Below are 23322 nucleotides of genomic sequence, written 5' to 3' on the forward strand. Positions count from 1 at the left end.
CTTCTGGATCTCAGATATCAGGAGTAAGATTAGCCTTGCATTGTGAAAGTGCTTACTTGGCGTTTCAGTGTAGGAGTACTGCTGGATTTTGTGATCCCACTTCTCTGCCAATGTCAAACAGGTTCATGCAGAACAAGCCTTGCATGCTGAAACCTGGTCAGTCTGAAACAGCGTGTTAGAACAAGAGCTTACAGTTGGACATACTTTGCTTTGGGGATCAGCGGAGAGTTTGGAGACAGATACAGATACCTTGCAACTGGATATCCATGAGAATGAAAGAGCTGAACTGAAAGAGATTAAGTAGCTCTTTGTACATTCTTCCCTGTGAAGTGTAAAGAACTGAGGGCTTCATTGTTTTGTAACCACTTAAAAATTAAAGGGGAAGAACACTTTCTTTAGCATGGTCCTCTTGAATATGGTGTTCTTAGATGTGCTCTTCCCAGAAATCTAGGCATATGTGCTCAAAACAAAAAAACCCTCCATGCTGAAATTGCACAACAGAACATTGTCCTCTGCTTAACCAATGTTTCCAATTCCAATACCCTATGAGTAAGGAGCTTTCCCACACTTTCAAACACAATCCACATACATCAGCAGTTGGCTCACTTTCTGCAACAGCCCTCTGAAAATGATTTACCTTACTTCTCTAGGCCTTTTTTCTCTATGCAGCCATTTGCATCGTACTGCCTGGGTGGGACAAGGCCACCACCAGCAGACTAAGATTTGGTGTCATGTTTTCATTCAGGATTGCTGTCTCTTAACACAAAGCATTTGGACAGAGACTGCCAGTCTGATGCAAACAGCAATATGCAGTGTGTCTGGTTTGGTCTCCCTTGTAGTTCACCAGCTTGCTGAAGATTAGATCTCTGTATGCCTATACTGAGCCAGGTCTGTTCTATTAGATTTGTATTTCCTATTGCAAATGCAGTCTAAAGGAATGATCTACTCTGAGAAGAGAGCTGGGAGACAGGAACTCCTGAATTCAAGGAGCATAATTTCAGTCATTTTTTGCTGCACAGCCTCAGGCTACTGGTTGAGTGAGCTCTTATCTCATTTTCCCCATCTGTAATACTGCTCGAAGGGTGCTTTGGTGATTAATTTATGCTGATGAATTTAATTACTTGGTAAGAATTGAATACTTTGATAAGAATTGCAACAAATCCCAGAAAATGTGGCAAAAAGAGAAGCAGAATAGCCAGCCTTAAAACTGCTAATTAACAAACCCAGACAAGATGGTGAGACTCAGGGCAAGAAACCTCGTCGCAGAAAGTAGTGCAGTTACAGTGGTGCATTTTGTCTAAAATAGAAATCCTAGTTGAAGTTATCTTTCCCCAACTAGTGCAGTGTGATGCTTCTCTGATTTCAGAGAGGGTTTGACAGTAAAGTTAGACTGAAATCTCAGTTTTGGGTTGTGGTGCCCTGTGAAAAGGCTCACATGCTGCTATGATGTTATTTTGCAAGCCCTGTAGCTAGGAATGGGAAAGTATATGCGAAGACAGACAAAACTTACACAGCTTGCACTTCCCTCACTTAAGACAACATATCTGGTTCCATGTTTTGTACCTACAACATCATGCAATACAGTCAATTTATGAAGTTTTCCTGGGTCCTGCAGCCCAATCTGCAACTCATCAGTGGTTTGGAGAGCACTGAGATGTACATCATACCAAAGGAATTCTGCAGGGCCAGCTCTCTTGGCTGGCTCAATGTGATCTGTATCTCCAGAGTAACTTTGGTGTTAGTGTGACCAACCAGTATAATTGAATTACCAGCATCAATGTACCCAGCCAAACTGTCCCTGAGCTTTTGCAGCTCCCTCTGTTGGATTAACCATGGAAGCAGCTCTTTAACTAGCAAAATGGGCATTCCAGCTCAGCATTTTTGGTCAGCTAATTTTACTACACACCTATACAAATTACGTTGCTGAAGACCTTTACTTTGTACTTTAAATGCACTGTTGTTCAAAGCTGGCATGAAATGTTTCAAAACTCTGTGTATTTTTTTTCTAAACATTTCAGGCAGCTGCTTTATAATCTCTGTGTTATGATTCACTTAATTCATCTTGGACGTGATGCAAATAGGTAGGAATGGAGAATGTTACTTTCATATTTTCACAGCTTCCTTGTGAAGCATCAGTACAGATCACCCAGTGACTCCATGTCTGTCAGTGCTCTGCAGTTTTTGGTTGCTATCCATGTAACCCAGTGAGACAGAATCAGAGATAAGGAAAGTAACAAGGGAAGGTTTTGCTCTGCAGTTATTCTCCAGAGCTTTGTACAGTCCAATATTAAATGGCTCAAGCTACTGAAGTGATTCAAGCTCTGACATTTTGGCAGGGTGTGAAACAGTGTCTGGCAGAGGTGCTGTGACTGAAGGGCTGGTTTTGTTCTCTCTGAAATGTGTGGCAAATGTCTCGCTAGCTTCAATCAGAACAGAATTGGGTCTTGGGAGTCATGCAGTGTGAAAAAGCTCAGCAAAAGCAGCAAAAGAATTTCACTGTTACACCATTACATTATACAAAGCCCTCCAGGCTGGCTGTTGATTTGAGTGTCCTCATATGTAGTGAAAGCAAGAAAAATGAGCTGATTTTGTTAGATTTTGAGTAATGAAATAACCCTAGATTAGTGGTCCCTGTCTGATGTCTCATTCAAACCACTGCATGCATTGCACCGCTTTTCTTTTTAAACACTGAAGTGGAATCTCTCCAGAGATATACTTTAAAAAAATCAATTCAGAGGAAAAACTAATTGATTTTTTTAAATTATTTTTATTATTATTTTCTTTCTAAGACAGCCCCTTACATTTGGGCAGTCCCCAGTGAAAGGTGAAGTTATTGCAGTCTGATTCACTGCTCTCTTTCAGAGTCAGTTCCCTTGTTGCCTTGATGTTGCAGCTTTCTTTTCTATTTCTCCCTAATTATAAATAAAAAGAGATTCAATATATATATAGTTGGATTAATTTCACTTTCAGCATTGCCATTGTGGATCTCTCCCTGGCTCAGCAGGAATTGTTGATTTCAAGTTACCTGTAAATCTACTGTGTTTTTTCCAGATGTTCACAGACAAGGATTTCTTGCACCATTGGACTGTAGTAAAATAGACAGAATAAGGTGGACAGAAAATTACAAGAAAGAAGAGCGATTCTGAGTGTGTGTTGTAAAACCATTCCAACTCTGTATGCTGGATCCTGGAAGGAAGCCTGTCACAGATTTGGGTGCTGCAAGCAGCGTTCTGTGCTGCAGCAAATTTACCCATTTTTGAGTCTCACCTTTTTGTCCCCGAGGCCAGGAAAGTCCACCAAACAGATCTGAGAGAGCCAGGCCATGCTGTGGGCAGGGCAGCTGGGAAAGAGATAGCAACCATAGCACACCCTGTGATTTCTGCAGGTATCTTCCCAGTCTAGAGGCATGCTGTCATGTGCTTAGGATGTTTGTCTGCTTTCACCATTCCACTTTCCATGCTTCCTGTGCTGTCAGCAAGTTCCTTCATGCTCCAAAGTCTCAAGTGAATGAGCAGTATTTATGAGCTTTCCCTCCTCCTCCCACCCCACTTCTGCCTACCTTGCAGTGGACCCCCTCTACCTCTCCTCGAGTGCCTCATTCCTCATTTGCAGCTCTGCCCAGATGCATAGAATTTACAAATCAGAGTTGCTCTTGTGATTTCTAATCAAGATGGAGCACTGATCGCTAAGGGACTGTCTAGACTACATGTGTATGCTTACCACAGGTTGGCTGGGGGGAATCAGGAAAGAGAAAGACTTTTGAAAATTAGGTAAATTATGAAATGAATGATACGGGCTAGGAGGATGGAGGGGAGGACCAAGTAGGAGTAGATGTTTTTAAGTGGCTGAGGAAGAATAGAGGCAGAGATAGGCTTTTTCGACTGCAGAGAGAAGCTCTGATATTGGATAAAGCTGAGAGATTGAAAGAAAGAACATTCTGAGTGTCATGGTTACTTTTGGAACAGGCTGATGCTGTTTGTAATATCTGAAAGAGGGTTTTCAAGTTACAGCACTTACTTTTCTCGATGTAGGCTTAAAATGTAAATGGTCAGATCCTGGTATGAACTAGCACAGCTCCTGTGACTGACCCAGTGTGGTTAAAACATATGAGGAGTTGGGGGAAGAAAGCTTAGACATTTAAATATGTTTTCTACAATAAGATTACCAATGGCTGGAGATAAGTTTTCAAGAAATGAAACTCTTCAGATCACTGAGAAAACAAAGTCCAAGTCAAAACCAGGACCCAGTACAGCTCCACAGTGCAGGACAGATCTGCCCATCTCTTTAAACTTGAATTAGCAGCATGCCTCAAAACTGGGATGTAAGTACTCAGATTCAGCTTTTAGCTAATGAATCAAAGACTGAGCTCATTGTTAAGCCTTTACCATCTGTATTTTATGACTTCCAGAGCTACATAAGGCTTCCAGAATCAAATAGCCACTTGTGGCTTCCCTAGTATTCATCCTTACTTGCTGACTGCTCACCAAGGCACTGAGTGCTCTTAGCTGTCACTATGCAATTTCCTGGCTAAAGCAGATCTGGAATGTGAAAGTATTCATCACCAGAGGTTTTGCTGGATTCCAGGGCTTCAATGAAGCAGTAAGTGATGATTTAACATTGGAATGGCACAAAGATTCCTCTGGGTTTTTAACCGGTACAGCATAGCTCAACAAACAAGAAAACCCTTAAGGAGAACCTGAATGATTTGGGATGTAAGTGATAAAGAGCGCACTAGGTTATAATTACTGTTATACCTGAACCACACGGACCATGAATCTTTCCATAGTCCTCTCAGTACAGAAATGAAGGCCCAAGTGACACGTGGGAACATCTCTGGTATGATGCTCTAGCTTTTTATCCAGAATAAAGAAACTGGAGATAGCCAAATACTGAGAAACGGTACTGCAGAAACTGCAAGTGCATAAGCTGCATTTTCAAGTTGGTAAAACTGCAGACATTGATAAGACCCATTGTAATTCAGAGCCAGGTTTGCCCAAATGGATCTTATCTCTGTATTTGACCTCACTCTAGGCAGCGAAATCTCAGCAAATCAAAGTTGGAATTCTAATTGGCATAAGCTGTCCGTTTTCTGACATTGGAACACTTTAAAAGGTACGGAGAAAACTAAAAAACATGCTGCTCCTGTGCATGCATGACGTGCTTTTGCATTCATTAGAAAAAAACATTTGCTCTTGAGCATCATAGTTTTGCATCCAGAAACACAGTTTTTGCTGCTTTAATCTATTGTTTTACCTCAACAAAGTAGAATGAAAAGGAGATAGTTCTGATTTTGAAGTGCTTTGTGCATGTTTTGCAGAGTTGTATAAGCTTATATGATACATAGAACAGTGATGAATCATAGTCCACTTTCTTCATCACTTTACACTATAAAAGCATTATTTTGCTGGATTTAATTCTGATTTACTGGTTGAGAGACCTCGAGGTGGTAGAATGCTGACCTACTGTCACCTTCAGTTTTGCTTGCTATTACTTGTGACTTTTCAATCTTGTTAGCGAGGTCTTTGGCTGAGGAATCTTCCCTTCCCTTCCCTTCCCTTCCCTTCCCTTCCCTTCCCTCCTTTCCCTTCCCTTCCCTTCCCTTCCCTTCCCTTCCCTTCCCTTCCCTTCCTTCCCTTCCCTTCCCTTCCCTTCCCTTCCCTTCCCTTCCCTTCCCTTCCCTTCCCTTCCCTTCCCTTCCCTTCCCTTCCCTTCCCTTCCCTTCCCTTCCCTTCCCTTTTTCCAATCATTGTCTGACTGTTAAGTCAGAGATTTGTCATTAAGTTTCTCTCTATTTGTGACAATTCTTCAAGATATTCATGATCTCTGATTCCTTGTAGGCTGAGGCCAACTTGTCTGTAATTGCTCGAGTAGGTTCCCTTTTTCCAATCATTGTCTGACTGTTAAGTCTTAGAGATTTGTCATTAAGTTTCTCTCTATTTGTGACAATTCTTCAAGATATTCATGATCTCTGATTCCTTGTAGGCTGAGGCCAACTTGTCTGTAATTGCTCGAGTAGGTTAAAGGAGTGGACAGACGATTGCAGGTGACTAAATCAGTACACCATAGCAAGTTACTGTCCCTCAGTCCTGTGATTTCACATGTCCCTATATTCCCTGTGCATCATTTCAATCAAGACCTGGGGATTTGATCTGGCTGAAAATCTTACTAAAAACCTTAGGTGGAGAAGTTTGCTGATCCTTCCCACATCACCACGCTGGCACAATGCAGGGAGTAGCATAGGAGCGAAGATGCACAGCATGGTATGAACCATCAATGCTGGTCTTGCTGATGGAGAATAAACTGTGAGGCTCTGCCCCACGACATCTGGGCTCCTCTCTCTGCTCTACATCTAAAGTATAAAAAAATGAACAGTTTTGGTCTCTGAGGCCGGGACCGGTCTCCCACAGAATCCTTTTTTACCCATATTGAAAATGGGAGACCCTTTTGAGATGTAAGAAAACCCTTTCCTACCCGTATTGAAAATGGGCCATCTGAGTTTATCCCGAGTACAAGGTAAGATGAATCATTTCTATGAAATTCCCCCTGAGCACTTTCTCCGCTCTGAGTACTTACAAGGCAAATAAATGATCTGCATTTCACTCATTCCTCTCTCAAGTACAAATTCTGGTTTGCAGCTGTAGCTCTCTGTCCCATTCTGTCACAGTGCACGGACATCTCAAACAGCCCTTCTGCCATATGTTTGGGAATCCTCTCTGAAATACGGTAGACAAAGAAGTTTTGAGATCCGGATACAGATATAAAAGCAGCCATAGCAGGGGCTATTAGAGCAATCCTGATTTTGGGCCAGGCCTTAGGCCAACCACTGCCAGTAACCTGCTATCACCATTCTCCATTTCACTGTCAGGTGGTTGGATAAATGTGTTTGGTTAGATATCTTCCAGAGAGGACATGCTTAGGAGTACTTGGGACCAATCTCTTGCCTGCCTACAAAACTTGTTCTCAAAATGATCAGGGTGCATCCTTGTTTCTTAAGAGGCTTTCTGATACAGAAAAGAAAAGAAAGAGTCACTCTTCAGGACTCGGTTTGGGATGGAAAGGGAACTGTGCTCATTTCTAACTTCAGCTCTGTCTGCTTCCTTTGCAGCTATGGAATTTGAGCTCAGCTGTGCAGTTTTCCTCACTGCAGCGATCACGTAGGCATGACTCCCACGTACCTGGGGGTTCCCGTATCAAGGGGGAAGTAATTCTGAGCGTGTGGTTCGACGACAGGTTAAGCAGATTGAAATCAGCTCTGCTGCACTCCAACCTTCCCTGCCACTCCTTGTGTTCTCACTTCCTCTATTTGTGTATTTCAGTCGGATTCATTTACTGCTGCTGTTGTTCCTGAACAAACTTATCAGGGGAACTGATAAATGTTGATACAGGAGGGAAGGGCAAGGCTGTGCAGTGCTGTTGTATACGGGCACGCTGTGCCAGTGTAAGAGCAGATCTGACGTGGTGACCTGCATTATTTCCCTCCCATGTATCTACCTGCTCCACTTAGCGTTTGACATCTCTATGTCTAGACAGCCTCACCGTTTCCCGTTCCTGAATGCCTGTGATCAAATCCCATCTCTTCTCCTCTCCCAGCAGAGCACAAGCGTGGAGCTGAACACTCCTGCTAACTATGGGAACAAGTTTCCTGTGAGCTTTACACCGTGGGGAGAGCAAACCCCAATCTCCTCCAGTATAAGGTAACATCCCTGCGATACGCACATCCTGCTGTGCAGCACAGCAGCAGAGCAGAGCCCGTTTCCCTTCTTTCCTTTTTTGGATCTGCGTGCACACGGTCCCTAATGGAGCCAGTTCTGAGATACCAAGAACAGAAACCAAGTCACTACAGCGCCTCACGACTACCGGCGATCCCCTTCCCTCGACGTTATCACCGTAATCGCCAACCATCCTTAAGCCCCTCACCAACCCTCAGCTCCAGGTACCGGATACCGAACGATCAGCCCATCTCAAAGCTCCAACACAACCCACCGACCCCAAACTTCTCCCCCAGCTCTGGGCTGCCCACCTTGGTGGAGGGGGCGGACCCCTGGACCCCTCCGGAGCCAATGGCAGCGGGGAGGACGCGGGGAGGCGGCGCCGGGCGGCCGCGGGGAGCGGGCAGGGCAGAGAGCGGGCGGCACCTTGCAGCGGGCGGAAGGTAAGTGCTGCCGGGCCGGGGATTTCCTCCCCGATTTTTTTTCTTTTTCTTTTTTTTTTGCATCTGGAAAGTTTGCGAAGAGGTTGAGCGGCTGGGTTCTTATTTTTCTTCTCTCTCTCTCTTTTTTTTTTTTCTTCTTCTCCTTTCTCTTCTCCTTTCCATTCAATTTAAGAAGGGGAGTGGGGGTGAGATTGCTTCCCTCCTGCTTTCTCAGCTCATTCATTTAACAAAGGGAGTTGTATCCAGCCTCGGGCTGTGCGATCGAGAGCCGCTTGCGGTCTCGGGGCAGAGGTTGGGGTGGGGAAAATCGGGGCTCAGCCCGCGCCTGGTGCTGGCTGCGGCTGAAGGGGCTCCGGGGGCCGTGGGGGGGGAACACAAAGAGTTGAAGAGCCGACCCCGTGCTGGGTGATGCAGCCTCGGGCTTTGTGTGTGGCTCTATGGCAGGGATGCAGACGAGGGAGCGTGTTTCTCCTTAGCCCCCCCCCGTTCCATGTGTGAGTGTGTGAGATCTGTTGTTATTCGAGATCTTAACAGCAAAGCTGAACTTAAGATCGTGGCACGGCTTGGATTGAAAGGGACCTCCCCAGGTCTCCGGTCCAGCCCCCCCCCCCTCCGGCTCGGATAAGGGAGCGAACGGCAGCGAGGAGACCTTGCGAGTTGGGTGGCACCTCTGGGTGCTCCTGGGAGCCCGAATGAGAGGCAGCACCGCAGGGCGAGGGGCAGCAACTCTCGTCCCTTCCTCAGTGCATGGAAACCCGCAGCTCTCCCGTGCCTGCAATCCTTGCTTTTGCTGCTTTTGTTATCCAGAGGGCTTAAAATCCACGATTAGTGGGAAGAGCTGGCTCCATCCGTGTGTGTGTCACGGTGCATCTGCTTCTGCTGGGCATTACTTGATCCATACTCAGACATTACCTCCAGCAACAAGATTTATAAATAAATAGATGTCAAGACCTCTGCTTGTTACCAGCTGTAAGGCATGTACTTTAGGTGGTGATTAAATACACTGTGTGCGTATGTAAGAACAACTGTAGAAGCTGTTTAGTTCTAGCCAAGCTTTTTAAAGTGAAAGCAGACATTGTAGCTGGTGAAATGGCTGTGCTGGGCACGGGAGGGAGCGTGTTTGTTCTCCTTGCTTGCAATTACTCTTTGTACAGTGACTCACGGGTACCTTTCACTGAACCGCCTCCCTGTTCTCCTTACCTGGTGTTGCCTGGTGCAGCAGCGAGCATCACTGCTCTAACAGCCTTCCTGTTGTTTGGGTGCTTTTGTCTTGCTCAAAGCTTTTTAGGATAAGGCTAGAAAAACTCCTCTGTGTGGAACAGCTCATGTGTGTGTCCATTGGGTGGTTAGACCTTACTTTTCCCTCTGTGTTTTCAGTGGATTAGGCAGAAAAGGGCTGTAAGAAAGAAGGGGACACTCTGTAACAGAGTATGTTGTGAGAGAACAAGGGGAAATGGCTCCAAACTAAAAGAGGGGAGATTTAGATTGGATATAAGGAAAAAGTTTTTTACATCAAGGATGGTGAGGCACTGGCATAGGTTGCCCAGAGAGGTGGTGGGTGCCCCATCCCTGGATGCAGTCATGGTCAGGCTGGGTGAGGCTCTGAGCACCTGATGGAGCTGTGATGTCCCTGTTCATTGCAGCAGAGTTGGATCAGATGGTTCTTTAGAGGTCCCTCCCAACTCAAATGATTCTATGATTTTATGATAAAATGTACTGCTTGTCTATTGCTTTTCTGGCTGCTTTGCTTGCATTGGAATTACAAACTTATTGTTTTGCCCCAGAGATCTGTTGAATTACTGCTGATTCTTGTGGATCCTTTCCCAGATCTGTGCAGAGCTTTCCTCAGCTTTGACAGCAAGTGCATGAATTACACCTGGTTTCTTAAGCAGTTTTGTTTTTGTTTAACTTTAGATATGAGTGAGCTTCGGTGTGGCTTCTTTCTGTTTTGCACCTTCATAGGTGTGGGAAGTTTCGTTATTTTGTAACCATAGCTGTGATGGCCCAGTTCCCTTACATTCTTATGAGCATATTGAAACACCTATAAAAATAGACTTTTCTGGTTAGCAAAACAGAAACGATGCTGAGCTCCACCCTTTGAGTGATCTGGGTTTACAGTTCATCCTGTCAACAGCACGTGATAACAGAAGTAAATAGACTTCATAAAGGATCTGAAAAACAACCATGCTTTGTGAGGAAGTATAAGAAAACAGCCTGAGACCAAGCATCTGTAAACAAAAGCTGTATTTCTTTAAGTCTTGGATTGTTAGACCTTTGACACATGCAAGAATCTCTCTTGTTGGCTTTTTACCTCGTTGGGAAGGGGAAAGAATTCTACGTGTCAGAAATGTATTGTGCCTTTTTCTGTGCTTGCCCAGGAACTTTGCTTGCGTGTTCAACCTCTATATGGAATTGGGAAGGATGTAGAAGTGTTCTGCTTGATGCAAGGGCTTGTGCTTATGGAGAAGATTATCCAGTGTGTTGCATTTCATATGGACTTGCACAGCTCTCACCTGGGGGGAGGTGCTTTGAAGCCCCATTCCCAGTGGGAGCAGAACCAGGGCTGGCAGCAGATGCTCAGTGATGCAGCACGTAAGGCACAGCGATCAATTCTTCCCTCCTGAGCAAAAGGCATGTGATGCTCTTTAGGAATAGGTAGCTTGAAACACCCCAACACTATTTATGCTAACCAGGATTTACTCATTAGAAAGAAAAAGGCTCTTACAGGACATGCTACGTATTATAATTTATCATCATTTGGGAAGCAGTGGAGTCGCCGTTCCTGGAGGTGTTCAAGAAACGTGTAAATGTGGCACTGAGGACATGGGTTAGTGGCTGTGGTGATGGGTTGGCTGTTGGACTTGGTGATCTTAGTTGTCTTTTCCAGCCATAATGATTCTATGATGCCCCAGTAGGTGTTTTAAAATAGGTCAGTGAGTTGCACTCTAAAAATGCAGATTGCTCTTTGTGCTCATGCTGCTCCCCTGGATCTCACTGTTACTGTGTTGTACGTGGAGCAGCTAGCTGAGAATATTGCTTCCTCATCTCGATTTGAGGATCCAAGCAGCTGTGCTAACAAATGCACTGGTATTCTTGCATAGCTTTCTCTAGCTCCTTTCGTTTTAGCAATTGTTTGCTGGGGTGGTGCAAGAGGAAACAAAAAAGCTATCCGATGAAGTGCGTTTCCAGGGGAATTCAAAGAAACAGTGGAAGTATTCAGGTCTTGTTTATGTACCAATGTACTTCTCGTAAATTACTGAGGCTCTGGAGTAGCTGTTTAAGCTGGCAATCCACGTGTTCTGTTCTTCCCATCATATAGCAAACGACGGCCTTTCTGTATCTCTTACATCTTGTCTGAGACACAGGTTAAACAGTAACTGTCCTTCCATGGTTTCCTTGCTTCTCACAATCTGTGCTCTTTGGACCTGCTACACAGCCAGCTTATTTCGCTCTTACACTGATATAACTCCCTTAAAAATCATTGCTTTTCCTACTTCTCTTCTAGAATTACTGAAGTCAGGTGGTGGTAAGTGAGGCATCCTTTTGTCAAGGAGGAGAAAATGCTGATGGGATAGAAGAAAGGTCCTATTTTGGGTAAAAGAGACCAAATGAGAAGATTGCAGAAGCAGTAATCAAGTGTTCTTTCAGAAAGGAAAGAATTTCTCCCACAATAACACTTTATGATCCCAGTTAAGGTATAGGAAGTGTGGCATGTGATATATTGTGTGTGTATGTATATATGTACACTGAAGTACATGATGTAGCTACTAACATCTTGATCTTGGCCTTCAACTATGAGGCTAACAGAAATCAAGAGGCAGGTATGCATTGTGTGGGGCGTAAAACCTTGTTTCATCCTCTGTTCTCTTCTTTATAAAGTTAATCCATACATGTAATCTAAATGGAAAATGGAGTATAAAAATAACAACTGTTCATATTTGTGTTTTTAGGGCAGGGAGTGTCATCCAGGTTCACCTAAAGCATTGTCTCCTGCCTGATGTATGTAGTGCCTTTCCACACTTTACAGATGAGGTAGAATCATGGCTCTTGGTGACTTTCCAGATGGCAGCAGAGAGAAGGAAAATCAAATAGAATCATAGAGTCGCAGGCTATCCTGAGTTGGAAGGGATCCATAAGGATCATCAGGTCCAATTCCTGGATAGAAAAATTTAAGACTCAGTTTAGCTTCCAGAGTTGTAACAGCACCACTTTGGGACTTGGAGTTACTTTCTGGAAGTGTGAGTAGGGTTTGAACAGTTGTTTCTCTTAACATCTATAAGTGGCACAAGGATATTTTGTATGGTGGCTCTCTTACAAGATGGAACCCGTTTCTCAGGGCTTGGATTCTATTCATGAAACAGGAGCTGGAGTGAGAAGCGTATTTCATTGGAACTGGTGTCTTACTGCATGTGGTTTTTTACTCGTTTGTATGCAGAAAGCTTTGTACAATGTGAAATACTTTATTGGTTTTTTAGCATAAAGAATTTCCAATATAAATTATTTTCTACGCTTGCAGATTATCAAATGCGCGTTCTCAAAATATGAGTACCAAACTCCTCTGTAGAAAGAGAAGAAAAGTAATTCCTTTTATAAAACTTGAATTTATTTTTCCCAGCTATCTGTAAATGAACATTTTGCAGTTTCACCAGCAAGCTCAATTCAAAGGCTTTGTGCCAGAATGAATCTATCCTTTGCCTTAAGTAGGTATTTCAAGAGTGTCTTATTTCAGTCTTGCTTTGGAGAAGCTGTAAGTCAGAGCTGAGTGTAGAATTCATGTGCATCCATAATTCAGTCTTGTTTGGAATGAAGGATAAACTGGTTTCCTCCATCATCAGTGGGAAGGAGTAGATCTTTCTGCCTCAGTAAATCCAGTCACTACTACTGAGGCTATTGGGTTTGTTTCAGCTCGTGGCTGTGATTCTTTGTAAGGTGCAGCATGTGCTTGAGGCCATTACTGAGCTCTGTAACCCTCTGTGTTGAGGTAGAAAGGGGAAAAAAATACGAGGCCAGACTTATAATTTATCTTTTGCTTTTTCTAGTTCATTGAGCTGCTCACCTGAGTCTGAACTCTGGTGTTCCTTCATAATAAAAGGTAAATTTAACAGTCAGGTAGCAGCTGCAAAGACCAAGGAGTGCATAGGAAAAAAAGGAATTAGCAGCAAATGGGCATGTCAGAATTTGAAATGCAATATTGATTAGTTCATTAATTTTAATAAGACACTCAATTATAAAACACCCATTACATTTTGCAGTTTCTTCTGGAAATAGAACAAGTTATACATCCTTATTCTTTCAGGAACACCTCACTCAAGCTGAGTTTTAGCATCATTTCCTTTGCAAACCACAGAATGTGTTAACTCTTACTGTAGCCCAAGTTTGGCTATGTCTTATTCAGCAAAATGTTATCTTTAGTAGGCCACTGTTTTCAGTAAACTGCAAGACTTACTTATACGTAGTATGTACTAAATGAAAGGTACCTTAATTGAGAGTGACCCAAATCAGTGTATCGTTGAAACAAAGACTCTGCAATTGAGGTCAAAAGGCAGATATTTAAATACTGACTAATTGTTAGAAAATCAGGCAGATCCATTTGAAACACAGCACATAAAAATAAGCCTTTATTTAAGCTCAGGAAACAAGTGTGAATGGGAGTGTTGGCTCATGAAGAGTGCCACGTTTTTCTTTATGTTTAGAAATAAGTTATATGGCCTTTATAATACAGAAATGTAGTTTTCAGTCTACGTGTCTGATGACTTCAGGCTTGTTTCCAATGTGGATCTCTGACTTTGTTTAAATAATATCTCTAATAAAGGATTTCCTGGAGGTGGTTTGAGGCACTCCACTCTTGGCACTTCTTGCTGAAATCAGGAATTGCTGTAGGAATATTTGGTTTCTGTGCAAGAATGAGGCTGCTGGAAGATAAAGTCCTAAAACAAAGACCCCGGAATGATTGTTTACTATGGATTCTCTGAGGACTGTACCGAATGGCATTTTCATGGATGTGGTCACTGCTAACTCTTTTTTTCCACAACAGTTTGATTGAATTCTATTGCCAGACTACCCAGGAAAGCAAACTTTCCTGTTAAAACCACAAAATGTTAACCACAAACTTAGAGTTCACATCCCTGTCTTGCCCTACTATTGCGCTTGTCTTCAATCCCACTTGGGAATGAGATGTGAGTTCAATTTCAGTGTTGCTCCTGTGGCCTTGCAACCACAGCAGCAGATTGTAGAATCATTAAGGTTGGAAAAATCCTTTAAGATGATCCAGTCCAACTGTCAACCCATCAGTGATGATAAGGGGCTTCATTCTATGATGCTATGAACTTAGTTCTGCTCAGTCACCAAAATCATCAGTTGATAGCCTTACAGAAGCCAGAGAAGTGAAAGGAAGAAGGAGGAGGTACTGCAGCACTATATTGCACTTATACTGATCTAATAAAAAAATCTCTTCTAATTTCTGGCTCATCAAATTTCTCATCAGCCTATTTGTTTTGGTAATAAGATGGCAGGTGAAAAACCTGCAGTCTCTTACTTTTCTATATCTTAACAAATTCTTCTATGCTACTTTGAATCCCTTAATAGCAGGGATGATGATTAAAAAGGTCGTATTAAACTCCTAAAAAGCAGCAGAAGTCTCTTCTATGGTTTCTACTATGAAACCAGTGCCAAAAGAGTCTGAGAGAGTGGGAATAGCATTATTTTTCAAGGCTGCCTTCAATCCCTATCTCATGTTCCTAAATAAGACTTTGAAGACATTTTATGAGCAAAATTAAGCTGACATTTCATCTTGATGGAGCTGAAGCCTAGCAGTGTCAAACTGCTGTCTCTCCTTTCGTATCTGGGAGCACTGACAGTCATATTAAATGTAATTTGGTGTGTATGTGGGAACTAACTTCTGCAGGTATTGGACTCGATGATCCTTTTGGGTCCCTTCCAACTTGGGATATATCTATGATTCCTTCTGTATGCTTTTGATTTTTTTTTTTTTTTCCTCCCACCTTCATTCCTTCACTGTATCTCTTAAGGCCTATATCTTCTTTTTTTTTTTTCCCCTTTCTACAGTAACACTGTTCATCTCCTATCCAGCTCTCTTTCCCTGGACACCCACAAGGCTGATGAGAAATGGAGTCCTAAACCATTGTGATGCTGAAGATGAGCAATAGGGAGGTAGTGTGCTTTGTGTTCCACCCCACTAAGAAGCAGCTGCTTCAGGGCTCTGCAGGGGGATAAAGGTTGGATAGGGGGAAGAAACTCATGGCCTGCCTCTATGGAGAAGGCAGTTTTGCTGATGGGACATGGAAATTTTTAAATATGCTGATGTCATTCAGAAAGGCTGAAGAGGTGAGGATAGGGCTGGGAATTGCTTTTCCTTCTAGAAGAAAAAGCAAAAAAGCTTGGATTCCTTCAGGGCTTTTCTGGAAGCCGGAAGAATTGTATGAGTCTATGAAAGCAGAACACAAGCAGTATATTCTTCTGTGTAGGCTGACTTTAAATGGAGGCAGACGGCCAGAGACAGTGTTTGAATTCTAGGTTCAATAAAGGCACATCCTCCAGTTAGACACAGCAAAGCAGTGTCAATTTTTAGAATTAAAAACAGTGCCTAAATGCTTCAATAACTTGTCATCAGGTGACTCACTGTGCTGTCATAGTGGGACTTCTGGCTTGCATGAAAGTTATACTTGCTGAAACAGCATCCTGCCAGCTCATATTAACAGCCCTCTCTCCCAAAACTTGTTTCTGATTTACGCATGGTGAAGAGGGGTTTTGGAGAGAGGGACAGGAACAGAAGCTAAGGAGAAGTTTAAAGATCAGAAATCCCATTACCTTTTTCTTTCTGTTGTTGATGGCTTCTGAGTGCCAGCTTTTTCATTTGTTCTGTGTTTGTGTCTCTGAACTGTGTCCAGGGGTTGCAAAAGAAAAAACAGAAGCGATGACCATATCTGTAAGAATTTAGTCACTGACTTGGTCCGACCAAAAATGCCTTTTCTTGTCTGCGATGACTTCATTTAAAGTTATAGGCTGCTTAAAATAATAATAATAATAATATTGAAATGATCTCAGCTGGAGTTTTCCTCATCTCTTGCAGTTGATTTGAGTATCGTCAGGATCATGATTTTTTTTATTTTTATTTTTTTTGCTTAATTCACACTATCAGCTTTATTTTAGATGCCCTTTTGCTTTTTTAGGAACAAATCCTTTGTAACATTAGGTATTAGGTACATCCTGCAAGAGAGCCCTTCCTGCCTTCTGGTCCAGTACTTATTCATCCTCGGACCTAGTCCAAATGCCACCACCAGTGCTCATGTGAAGCTTTTTCTCTTTCCACAGTTACGGAAAAATTTGTTCATATGTTTTCAAGCAGCATAAATGCATCAGTTCAGGAGATAATGGTCACAGAGATTAAAATAATCTCATCTGAGCAGTGAGTGGCTTTATGCCTTTAACATCATACTTATTTCTGTCATCAGCTTCATGCTTAGTATTGCTGTGCAGATCTTTCATATCTGCTGATGTTCAGTTGCTCTCACAATCCCACCCTGTTATTTTGGCTCAGTATCCAGGAGCAGTGACTTCAGCAAGGTGATCTCATCCTACTTGCGGTGTAGCTGTGTTTGTTTTTGAAGAGTTGAGATCCTAAAATCTGTTCCATCTGCAGCTCCTGTAGGCAAAGGTAAATCCCCTGAAATCCAGTAGGATGAGTATGTGTGATCTCTGTTCTGTCAACCTCCTTTCTCAGCAGTTTAGTGGGCATGGTGGTGATGGGTTGATGGTTGAACTAGACGATCTTAGTAGTCTCTTCCAGCCTTAATGATTCAATAAATTAACACATTTCTCTGTTTGGGAACTTAACGTTTTTCTTTCCACTGGGATGTGAATGGGGTGAGCAGTGAAAGGCTTCTGTAGCATAACTTACACTAGTTTTTGTTTGTCCTCTCTGTGAGAGCTGCGATCCTAAATTCCTTAGGAACTAACCCTACAAATTCAGAAGGAGAGACTCTGTGGTTGGTATTGCATTGTTCTTGATGAACAGATTAGATGCTTGTTTGCCTTTTTCCAGAAACTGGCCACCTCCACCCCATCTCATTACAAAACTACAGAGTGAAGATGTAGTAACAGTTGGCAGCTGTTTTCCTTTTAATACTCATTTTTAGTTGACCACGTTAAAAGTATAACTCCAAACTTGCATTTTCTTGGAGATGGACTACGTGGTGAGAAGATGAGATGTCTCCCTCTCCACCTGCTGGGAGTGTGCTTTAGTTTGCCTGGGAAGTGATGATACAGGGTAAAGCTTGACAGAGCTGAGCTCATCAAGGCATGCTGCCATCCAAAGGCAAGGTTGCTTTTCCTCTTCAGCACTTGCCTGTGAGCTGAGCTGGCAGAATACTTAACAGAGCGACATGTAGTGTAGTATTAAAGGTCCTAGAGCTTCTGTGGCTTAGGAACCTGGATGGGGCTGGCCCTGTTTAGTGTCTTTATTGATGAGGGGATTGAGTGGACCTCAGTACGTCTGCAGATGACAGCTGTCTGGGAAGAAGTGTAGATCTGCCTGAGGGTAAGGAGGCCCTTCAGAGGGACCTGGACAGGCTGCACTCCTGGGTTGAGGCCAATGGGATGAAATTCAACAAGAGCGAGTGCCGGGTCCTGCACTATGGTCACAGCAACCCCATGCAGCACTATGGGCTTGGGGAAGAGTGGCTGAAAGCTGCATGGAGAAAGAGGATCTGAGGGTGTTGGTTGATGCTCAGCTGAACATGAGCCAGCAGTGTGCCCAGGTGGCCAAGAAGGCCGATGGCATCCTGCCTTGAATCAGAAATAGCGTTGGCAGCAGGAGCAGGAGCTGATCAACCCTCTGCATTCAGCTCTGGTGAGGCTGTACCTCGAGTGCTGTGTTCATTTCTGAGCCCTTCACTACAGGGAAGATGTTGAGGCTCTGGAGAATATCTGGAGAACGGCAACAGAGCTATGAAAGTTCTGGAGCACAAGTCTTATAGGGAATGGCTGGGGGAACTGGGATTATTCAGTCTGGAGAAGAATAGAGTCTGGGAGACGTTATTGCCCTTTACAACTTCCTGAAAGGAGGATGTAGCGAAGTGGGGGTCAGTATCTTCACCCAGATAACAGAGATAAGGCAAGAGGTAATGGCCCCAAGTTGTGCCAGGGGAGGTTTAGGTTGGATATTAGGAAAAAATTATTCTTAGAGAGAATGGTCAATCACTGGAACAGACCCCCCAGGGAGGTGGTAGAAGCACTATCCCTGGAGGTGTTCATGAACTGTGGAGATGTGGCACTGAGGGAGGGACGTAGTAGGGATGGATTGGTAGTTGAACTTGGTGATCTTAGTGGTTATCCAACCTTAATGATTCTTTGTAAGGACTGTAAGACACGAGAACAAATCTGGTGGCTTCTCAGAGTTAATTCATAAATAAGTGTTTTTACTTTTGAAAGATCTGCCTGCTTTTGGGGTGCCTGCTGTGTGTAGATTTCATTTCTTGTTGTTTTGTTCTTAACTTCATCTGCCCCCAAGCTCTCTGAACCTCTACGCCATGCACATTCAGCTCCTGCTGCTTCTGCTTCTGCTCAGTATCTGAAAATCCTTGCAACAAAATGGGATTTAACTCTCTGACTGGTTCTCTGTCTTTAGTAAATACATTTCAGAGACAAGGGGCTTGACAGAAAATCCCAACTGGCACATACATTTCCTACTGCTGTCTTTCTGCTCTTCTCCTCAGCCTGGGCTCTGTGATAGTGTGGAAGCACAGTACTTGCAATCCCTGCCATGCTCTAAGGACTTTGACCAGAGGATGCTTTCAAAATCCACTTTGTAATGTACGAGAGCATTTTGGGGTTTTTCCTGTCTCTTGCATAATGTCTTGGGAGCATTACATGGCTTCCAATAATCTTGAAATGATAGTTCAAAATTGAAAGGATGCTTTCCATAGCAGGTTAGAAGCGTTCAGCTAAGACGAAACTTCTTGGTGTCCAGCTGAAACAAGTTTTAATCCAAGATAGAATTAAGTTGCTAACGCTGCTGCCATTCCCACTAACCTGTGTTTTTATATAATCCTGTTGTTTTCCAGTGCTCTTTCCTTGCAGTCTCTCAGTTTGTAATTAAAATAGTGTAGTGCAGGAGTCATCTCTTGTACAAACCATCCTGGCTTCCTCATTGAGGTGCTGACCTTTTCTGTCACCTTCCACCTCAGCACTGCTTATAAAGGCTCACAGGGAGAATAAAACAAGCATGCTGGAGAGGTAGTGTTCTTTCTTCTGTAGTGCAGGTGAAAAGGGCAACACAGAAGCAGCAGGCGCAAAAGAGAACAGGAAAACATATATCTGAATAGCCTGAAATATGGGTGGAGAGGCTGGCAGTATCTATGCCTCAGAGCCCGTAGTCAGGATGAAAACAAGATGAGAATTTTTCACATTGTCAGGAACTATGCAGGACATATTCAGTAAGATCTGTACATGAAGAAACAAAAGCAAAAAAGGTGTTTTTGATAACGTGGGGCGTAACTCTGGCAGTAGCCTACGGGTGTCAGTGGGGACATTCAGGGATTGTCTTAGCAGCATTTCTAACCTTGAGAACAAAAGTAGAGCGTTTCTAAAAGCTGTGGGTAGGCATCTAGTGGGAACCCAGAAAGCTTGTGGGCGCTTGATTCCCTTGGAAGCTGTTGGGATTTGGCACCCAAGCTAGTAAAGTATTTTTAAAAACTCTTAAATATCTTTCTGGAAATTGGGTCTGATGTTACTAGTCAGCCTGAGAGGTGAGATTTTTTTTTTTCTTAAGTAACTGCTGCCTTTGATCCCTGTTATTTTCTAGCAGATTAACAGGAGGAAATTGAGGAGAAGCAGCAAGGGTGGCTGTGGGGCTAGCAAGATAGACTTGTGAGGAAGTCATAAGCCTATGTACATGGATAATTTTATAAAATGAGGAGGGCAGGAGTGTTTATGGCCTTCTGCAGAGTCTAAGTGGCATGGAATGGAGGGTGTGGAAGAAGGAAAATTTTGGTCTGTGCTCTACAAGTGCCTGTGCAGGCAGGTAGGGTGGGAGTTGGACTAGATGACCTTTAAAAATCCCTTCCAACTCAAATGATTCTTAGGGTACACTTGGGGGTGTTTGATGACAGTAGTGTAGAAAGTTGGAGTTTGGGTACAGTTGGAGTTGATGAAGCTCTGCCAGAGGTTTGATTCTATCACTCTTAACTTCTGAAGATACTGCAGACATGCTCGCACCAAGCACACTGTAACCAGCAGGTCAGAAAAATTAATTTGAGGTAAATATAAAACAAAAATTAGACCAAATAAATGAGTCAGCAAGATTGAGTGGCATTCAACTCAGAGTCCTGAGGAACTTGAACGTGAAACTGCAGAACTGCTGGCCAGGCTGTATCATTCATTGCTGTGGACTCCTGCTATGCCAGAGGACTGGGTTGTTGCCAGTGTAATTCCCATCTATAAAAAGGACTCTTGAGGAGTTCCTGGGAACCACACACTGCACAGTCATGATACCAGTTTTCAGATCTGAAATATGGATCTCTGAACACATGGGTAAATGTTTTCTGCTGGAAAAGAGTCAGTGTGGCTTCTGAAAATGAAAATCTTGCTGCACTACCCCGTGAAATTTTGTGGGGTCTTGTTAAGAAGGTGGTTAAAGTGGATGAAGTCTATTTGGAATTTCTGAAGACTTTTGTCAAGATGTGAAACTCTTCCAACCTTGGAGCAGAGGTGGTTTTATAGTTTGAAAACTGCGTGGATAATAGTGATTGTTTAGTCTGGAGAAGAGGAGGCTTAGGGGAGACCTTATAGCTCTCTGTAACTCCCTGAAAAGAGGTTGTAACGAGGTGGGAGTTGGCCTCTTCTCCCAGGTAACAATGATAGGACGAGAGATAATGGCTTCAAGTTGCATCAGAGGAGGTTCAAGTAGGATATTAGGAAAAATTTCTTCTCAGAAAGAGTGGTGAGGCATTGGCACAGGGAGGTGGTGGAACACCTATAAGGATGCTGACTCAACAACCACAGAGATGTGGCACTGAAGGACAGCGGGCATGATGGGGAAGGGTTAGGGTTGGACTTGATGATCGTAGAATCATTTCCAACATTAATGATTCTGTGCTTCTAAGTAAAACTCTGGGTGTAATTTCACTATTCAGGATGGAGAGGGAAACATCCCAACGTAGCAGTAACCAAAAAAGCCATCTTCCTCATCTGGTATTGGGTCAGTGGTATCTTTTTGCTGTTGTACACCTTCTGTGTGCTGTGTAGTTCTGGTCTCTGAAGGCAGTGGAGCAACAGAAAGGCAGCTAGAAGGGTCTCAGAGATGAACTGCATCCCTACAGGAGAGGCAAAAAGCTGTTTGGTGAGGAGAGGGAATATAAGCGAGGCTTAAATGGTAAAGTCAGTGTGTAAAACTGAAAGTGTGAAACTTGTCCTTTAGATCCCACGCTATTAGAACCAGGGAAATTGTGTTTGATTTTAAATGGATGGAAGAATGTGTTGGCACTGTGGAGAAGAATGGCTACACATGGCCTCAGAATAGGTGGAGTTTGGTGGCAGGCTTTGCAGCTCTTAGCCATGCAGGGCAAATCCCACCTCCACTGCTTCTGCAAGAGCCTATGTGACTTTCTTTTCCCCAGTGCTCTCTCTCTTCCATAGCTTTTCAGGGGAAGTGATCATCCAGGTGCCTGGCAAACATTTGACACTCCTTTGAGTACACACGGAGATTTTTTTTTTTTAAATTATAAGCAACTTATCCCTCAGAAGTGATTTATTTTTTTTATTCTTTTTTTTTAAATGCTGCCTTCAGCAGGTTGTGCATGTGAACTCTATTTTAATTAAGGGCGAGGAATCTGTTTTACATAACTCTATCCCAGATTCTCATGAGAGAGTGAAAACAGCCCGGAGGGTCTGATGAAGAGGCCAGCAAAGTCGGTTGCCTCACAGATGGGAGACCTGATTCTCATCTGCCTGAGGTCCTCTTGAGCTGTGTGACTGGCCCTGGACTGGCTGACAGCCAGTGAGGTTGAGCTGAGGCAAAGGGGTTGCCTTGATTTTCCTGAGGCATTAATTTGGGGTTCTGGGTAGATTCAGGTGTGGTGAGTGCAGACCTGACAGAGGTGTTTGCCCCCATAGTGGGAATGGGATTTAAACCCACCCATTAGTATTAGTGGGATTGGGTCAAGGTGCTTTTCTGAACCTTTGAAAATGTGAAACAAATAATACTGGAAGTCACCCTTTAGAAGTGATTATGTATTTCTTACTTTTCTAAATATGAATTGTAGAATCACAGAGTGGTTTGGGTTGAAAAGGACCTCAAAGATTATCCGGCTCCAACCCCCCAGCCACTGATTCAGGCACCAGATAAGGCTGCCCAACACCACATCCAACCTGGCCTTGAATACCTCCAGGAATGGGGCATCCACACTTCAACTAAAACTTAAGTTGTAAAGTCTAAGAGGGACAGGGAGCACATGAGTAAATTGTTTCTGTGCAATAAGGAGGGAAAATCCAGGATGTTTGTGTGTTGTTTTCTTTTTTTTCTTAAGAGAGAAAACAAACAAATGAGAAGCATGTTAAAACTCAATTGTAGCAGTACTGGAAGCAGGTCATGTAAATTAGAGGATCTCTTTCACTCTGCACAAAAGGAAATATGAAAAAGCAAACAAGAAGCTCTGTAAAGATGCTAATGAATCTTATGAGTCAAACTTGGCATGTCACTGGCATATGCTGTTGGTTTCTTGTTGCAGAAGCAAGCATTACCTTACCTGGTAAGGTAAGCTGGAGGTAGTTTTACCATCTTGTTATCAAAATTTCAGTGTGATGTTGGAGAAGTTACACAATTGACAGCACTTTGTGACCTTGTGGTGGCCTGCTGACCTGGTGGTGGCTGACAATTATTTTTTTGGAAGCAAACAGCCTTGAAAGTTTTGCAGTGTGTGTTTATTGCATCCAGTGATACACAGGGCAGATACCTTTCCTTTTTGCTGTGAACTTTAAGCAGGTGGGGCAAAGACAAACCAGCTGGAATAGGTGTTCTTCAGCTGCTCAGCAGAGCAGAGAAACGGTGAATGAGCAGACAGAAAGGAATGTCATGGTCATGTCACAGCTTGGATGTGTTTTGCTGGGTCGGGGAGTTGGTAAGCTTGAGTGTGTGCGTCACGTGGAAGGCGACA

At 43.4% G+C, this 23322-nt stretch overlaps 1 protein-coding gene and 1 long non-coding RNA gene across 3 annotated transcripts in view; one reads left to right on the forward strand and one right to left on the reverse strand.

Moving 5' to 3' along the window:
- Window positions 1–2633: 2633 nt before the first annotated feature.
- LOC146545844 (uncharacterized) lies at window positions 2634–8582 on the reverse strand. Its single transcript, XR_014881160.1, has 5 exons — window positions 8021–8582; window positions 6574–6713; window positions 3268–3340; window positions 3026–3085; window positions 2634–2912 (listed from the first exon to the last, which is right to left on the reverse strand). It is a non-coding gene; the product is annotated as an uncharacterized LOC146545844 (long non-coding RNA).
- The window catches only part of PAK1 (p21 (RAC1) activated kinase 1), a 70601-nt gene continuing 55293 nt past the window's right edge, over window positions 8015–23322 (forward strand). The window contains exon 1 of one of the 2 annotated variants that reach the window (XM_085216483.1): window positions 8015–8152. The gene's annotated coding sequence lies outside the window, so the exon portion shown is untranslated. The remainder of the gene's footprint in view (window positions 8153–23322) is intronic. The other variant, XM_085216482.1, reaches the window with a different exon arrangement.

Source organism: Meleagris gallopavo, chromosome 1, assembly GCF_905368555.1.
Source record: "Meleagris gallopavo chromosome 1, MGAL_WU_HG_1.1, whole genome shotgun sequence".
NCBI classification, from domain to species: Eukaryota; Metazoa; Chordata; class Aves; order Galliformes; family Phasianidae; genus Meleagris; species Meleagris gallopavo.